General features: G+C 63.4%; 1 protein-coding gene across 2 annotated transcripts in view; it reads left to right on the top strand.

Annotated features, from left to right (window-relative positions):
- Positions 1 to 1,152: 1,152 nt before the first annotated feature.
- The window catches only part of CERCAM (cerebral endothelial cell adhesion molecule), a 10,726-nt gene continuing 6,501 nt past the window's right edge, over positions 1,153 to 5,377 (top strand). The window contains exons 1-2 of one of the 2 annotated variants that reach the window (XM_035341235.1): positions 1,153 to 1,319; positions 4,236 to 4,361. The gene's annotated coding sequence lies outside the window, so the exon portion shown is untranslated. Of the gene's footprint in view, positions 1,320 to 4,203; positions 4,362 to 5,377 lie in introns of those variants that run through there. The other variant, XM_035341236.1, reaches the window with a different exon arrangement.

The raw sequence follows: 5,377 nt of genomic DNA, 5'->3' as shown, positions 1-5,377 counted from the left end.
AAGTCTCTTTCCCAAATCTCGGCCGAGTTAATGAAGTTATGTGATCCTATAAATGTTAATTGTCTAAACTTCTTCTCTCCCCCCCCTTTTTTTTTTGTTTATCTCTCCCCTCCTTGCTGCTTTCTGCTCCACTTGTAATAAAGAAAATATCTTGGCTGGTCTTAGCCAGTTGCTTGGCAACCTCAATTGAAAAAAAGAGAACAGAATGTAACCAATCCAAAGACAACCGAAAGATTTTGGTGACATGTGACCCCTCCGAAAAGGGCAGCCTTAAACTGTCCCTTCTGTCCTTTGCTCCTGACCATTAGGGTACCTCTCCCTCCCCCCCGGTTCCTTACACCAATAAATATGGATTAGTGAAATACTTTTTCCCACACTGATGAAAAGCCGGGATTGATCTTTCCACCTCCTTTATGTACCAACCTGACAAGTTTCTAAACAAAATTAACAGGGAAGAGGCACAAGGAGCGATCCCGGGCTGGGCGGCCGGGGCCGGCTCCTGCCCCACGGCCCCACGAGGGGGACCCGGGTCCCCAACGGGGCGCTGGCGCCGGCCGGGCAGGGCCTGAAACATCCCCCCCGTGTGCACAGGGTGCCCCATGCAGCACCAGCGGGTCGGGAACTGAGACGTACTTCAGCCCCAAGTGGGAAAAATAAACCCTCGGCCCGGCCCTCTGCTCCCTCCTCGCCTGTGTGGCTCAGGGAGGAATTTCGCTGCACGTCGCCGCAGAGCCCGAGCGCTCGCGGGCCGCAGGGGAAGGCGTCTGCAAATTAAATTTCATCCTGGAAAAAAAAAAAAAAAAAAAAAAGGCAGAAAACCACCACCCTGATGTCATTGGCTTTCGGGTGCATCCTGTGGCAGGGCCCGTGGATTCCACCTGCCCCCGGCCTCCCCGCTCAGCCCCGGCGCGGTGGCGAGCCTCCCGCGGCACGAGCCTCCCCGCCGCCCGCCCTCCGCCTGCCCCCGGCTCCCCTCGGGACGGCGGGTGGGATGCCAAGTGTTCCCGGCCCCCCCCGAGCGGCGAAAGCCTCTTTCTCCAGCAGTCCCCCTCTTCCTAAAAAGCATCACCTTGCCAGCTCCCTTCCTCCCGCGGGCTGCCAGGAAAAAAAAAAAAAAATAGGGCAAGGAGAGCGAGCGAGAAAAGCCAATGAACTTGGTTCCAGCTTTTGCTTCGGAAGAGCCGTCCAGCACCAGGAGAAAAATATTTCTCCTGTTAAAAAAAAACAAAAAAACACAACCCTCTCAGTGCAGCCTCAGAGCCCTTCGGCACTGGGAAGCTGTCCGGAGACGTGGGCTGAGCTCTGCGGCAGAGGACACTGTAAGTTGGGCGCCTTCTCAAGCAGTTTCCTGGATTTTTTTCGGGGGGTTTTTGCCATGGTTTGGGGCTGAGCTGCCTGGGCTGGTGGAGGAGGGTGGTTGGGGGGGGGGGGGGGCAGGCGACCTGGTGCCGGGGAGGGCTGCGAGGTGCTGGTGGTGGCGGGCGGTGCTGGGTGCCGGCGGCTCCACGCACCCCGGGGTGCACAAAGCCCCCTTTGAGCGGTGCACAGAGCGGCCGCTCATCCCGCACCGTCCCTCGTCCCCAGAGCTGTCCCCAGCAGAGCCAGGCAGGATCTCGGCCCTTCTGACCCCACAGGGTGGGGGGAGCTCGGGATTTCGGGGCTTGCACCCCTGGGAAGGGGACGGCTGCTCAGCCATCGCCCCCGGGTGCCACCAACTGGGGATTTCTCGGGATTTTCAGCTGCTGGCTGTCCTCGTGCTGCCTCATGGACAAAACCAGGGCCTGGCCACCCCACGCTCCCTCCTGCCCCGTGATGGTGACAGCTACAAAGCCACCAGCCCCTGGTCCCCGGGGTGGCCGCGGGGTTGGGGTGGGGAGGCTGGTGGCACCTGGTGGCACCCGGCGGGCCCCGCTGGCCGCCCGCCCCGCGGCGAGGCCGGCTCCCCAGGCACAATGCCGCGGCCCCGCTCCTGAGCCGGGAGCTGAAGCCCCTTTCCCAGCGCCGAGCGCCTTTGTCTCGCCTTTGTGATGGAAAGAGTCCCTCCTAAATCAATGCCATGACACCGGTATTGTCTCCTCGCTAGGAGTTTTTAAACTTTTCCCCCCCGAGGTCAGGAATGTGGCCGGTTTCTATTGGGACGGAGGAGCACGGGTGGGTGGGGGGCTGCGGGGTCACGCTGGCTCCGCGGGTCAGCCGAAAACAAAACCTTTTGAAATACCTACTCTCCATCACTGCCAACATTGTCCCCTGCCAGCAGGGGCCTGGCACGGCCCTTCAATGCCTCCAGCCCGGCCGCTGTCCACCCCAGCGGTCAGCATCTGGGAACGGACAGAAGGGCATTGTGCGGGGACAGCTTTGTTTTCGGTCACAGCTGCCCGGGCTGGGACGGGACCCGACCCAAAGTCCTGGTGGGTGGGAGAGGAGGGAGGGGACGGAGGGGACAGAGGGGACGGCAGCGCACGGGTCAGCACGTCGCGGGGGGACCCGTCCCGTCAGTGCCGGCCGGGGCACCCCAATGGCACCGTCCCTCCGAGAGGGCGCAGCGGGGGATGGAGCAGCGCGCCCTGCCCGGGTGCCCCGGGGTGCTGGCACGGCTGCATCCTGCCCAGTGGGGCCAGGACAGCCTGGGGTCGGGGCTGGGAGCCAGGAGATGCGCTGGTGGCATCCTCCCAGTTCCCAGCCTCAGTTTCCCCCTGCTCTGAGGTGTCCCAGTGTCCCCGCTGGGTCCCCTTTGGGGGGGGATGCTGGCCTGGCACCGCTGATGGGGTCCAGCCTGAGCGGTGCTGTTCTGGGGCTGAGGACCCTGTGCCACCCATGGGGACGGGGCCTGGCTGCTGGGAGCATGGCTGTGCCCACGGAGCAGAGCATCCCTGATCCCAGCACGGGGCAAAGGGGCTTCCCCTCCCTGATACTTGCAGCCCCCAGAAGCACCCCCAGCATCCCCCAGCCGGCGAGGGGCAGCATCCCAGGGACTCAGCGGTGATTTTCTGCCCCATCCCCAGTAAAAATCCCCCTGGATCCTCCATCCAGCGGGGGGATGCTGCCCCAGGTGGCCGGAGGAGCCTCCCTCCCCTCTCACGGGGCCTCTCCTGGGTGGCCCCAAATCCCCCCAGGATTCTTCCAGGTGGGACACGGGAGGATTTCGAGGAGCTGGGCTTGTTTGTGATATTTTTGCCTGCTCCGGGGGAGCGGCCTGGCGAGGAGGAAAGCCGAGCGGCGCCCGGCGATGGGTTTAGCAGAGAGCTGGGAGCAGAGCCCGGCTGCGAGGCCAGCCCCGGCCTCCTGATGCAGCGAGCAGCTGGAGGGCGGCGAGAACAGCTGGCACAGCACCGCGGTGCTGCGCTGCGGGCAGGCACAGGGCAAGGGGAGCCGGGCACGATCCCTGCCTCAGTTTCCCCAGCTGGGGCCAGGGCGGTGGGTTTTTAGGGGATGGAGTCACTCAGGCAGTGGGAAGGGACCCCGAGGCTGCGCTGGTGGCCGGGGCACCCGGGGACACCGCGGAGCGAGGCCACAGGGGGAGTTCTTCCTATGAAATATGTTTTTAAAGGGATTGTTGGAGGCTGGGGGACTTCTACTAACCCCCTGGCCACACAGACACGCATTATCTCTGGACATATAGAGATATTTATTAATTTCCTGCAGCCAAATCCGAGGCTTTTTAAACCAGCAGAATGTGACGTTTGAGGAACCTGGAACTTTTCAAAGGCTTTACTGAAAAACGTAGAAAATGTCAAGGAAGGGGCGGAGACAGGAGGCTGGAGGTGGCCAAAAACCTCAGCCCTGGGTCCAAAAGCAACTTTTCCCTGAAAAAAAAAAAAAAGAAAGAAAGAAAGAAAGAAGGAAAGCACACTGAGAAACATCACTGCGCAGGAAGGAGGCGAGGGGGTTCAGCACCCCTCCTGGGGGGTCCTGGGGCCCAGCACCGGCAGCAGCTGGAGCAGGCGTCCAGGGGGTGGGGGTCCAGGGGCTGGGGTGGGGGGTGCAGGGCTTGATCGGCAGCCAGGGGGGGGATTTAGGCAGGTGCAGGAGGATCTGGGCCGGCCCCGGTCCTGCTCTGATTGCAGGAGCCAGCTGCCCCAAATCAGCCTGGCTGGGGGAGCTGGGAAAAACCAAGCTAAAAGAGATCTTACAGCCCTAACCGAATAAAATCGGGACTTTAATGATGACCAGGCACGATGGGAAGGGGCTTTTTGGGGCAGGATGCTTTCGGGCCTGACCTCGGCTCTGTGTTGCAGGTACTGCCGCTGGTGCGCGGGGCTCCCTGGGGACCTGCCACCCCCTGTGCCACCCCTGATGGAGGTGCTGAGACGCAGCGAGCCAGGTGGGCTGGCACCCTGAGGAGCATACAGGCACAGCAGCAGGTAGCCTCTGCTCCCCCCTTCTCCCTGTGCTCCTTCACGGCTTTCTTGTGACCCCAAGTGACGCAGGGTGTGCTGCTCCTGTGCCGGTCCCGTCCCATCTCCGCTGTCCGTGTGCTCCTTGCCGCACTGCTCCGTGCCTCAGTTTCCCCGGGTTGGGGCATGGCACCAGCACCCCCTTCACTGCTCGCCGAGGGGACAGCAGGGGACGAGCACACGGGGTGTTCTGCGGGTTAACCGCTGCCGGTACCCGGCCTTTTGGGGAGCGAGGGCTCTCCACAGCCTGGTGGTGGTGCTGAGATCCGTCTGTCCTTGCAGGGTGCTGAGGGCAGGGCTGTCTGTGACCCCAAGGGGTGCAGGTGTAAAGGGACGTAGGGATGGGGGAGTACGGGGGGGGGGAGAGATGGAGGTGAGGGGGTGGAGGGATTCGGGGATGTAGGGTTGGAGGGGTTCAGGAGTAAAGGGATACAGGGGTGTGGGGGTGGAGGGGTGCAGGAGTAAAGGCATGTAGGGATGGAGGCATGTAGGGATGGAGGAGTAAAGGGAGGTAGGAATAAATGGATACAGGGGTGCAGGAGTAAAGGGGTGCAATAGTAAAGGGGTGCGGGACTGAAGGGCTGCAGGGGGTGTGGGACTGAAGGGCCGCAGCCATGTCAGGACGCGGGCATGTGAGGCTGGAGGGCTGCAGGGCTGCAGGAACACAAGGCTCTAGAGGTGAGAGGCTGCGGGACCGCAGCGGTGCGGGGCTGCAGGCACTCAGGGCTGCACCGCCTCACGCTGCAGGCACGGCCCCGCATCCCCCCCCCCCCCTCCCACCTCCTCCCCGGAGCCCCCGGTCCCCGCCGCCCCCCCGCCGGCCGGGGCTGTCCCGGTGCCTCCCCGCGGGGCCGGGAGGTGGCAGCAGCGGCCGCGCTGCTGGAGCCGGGGCCCGGCGGCTGCTGGGGCCCTGCCCAGGACCCTGCTGCGGGGTGCCCACCGCTGTGCGACCGGGTTTTGGGGTCCCGCAGCCCCCCCCCCCC

This window comes from Oxyura jamaicensis, chromosome 17 (assembly GCF_011077185.1).
Source record: "Oxyura jamaicensis isolate SHBP4307 breed ruddy duck chromosome 17, BPBGC_Ojam_1.0, whole genome shotgun sequence".
NCBI lineage: Eukaryota > Metazoa > Chordata > Aves > Anseriformes > Anatidae > Oxyura > Oxyura jamaicensis.
This window is presented reverse-complemented; position numbering and strand designations above follow the sequence as displayed.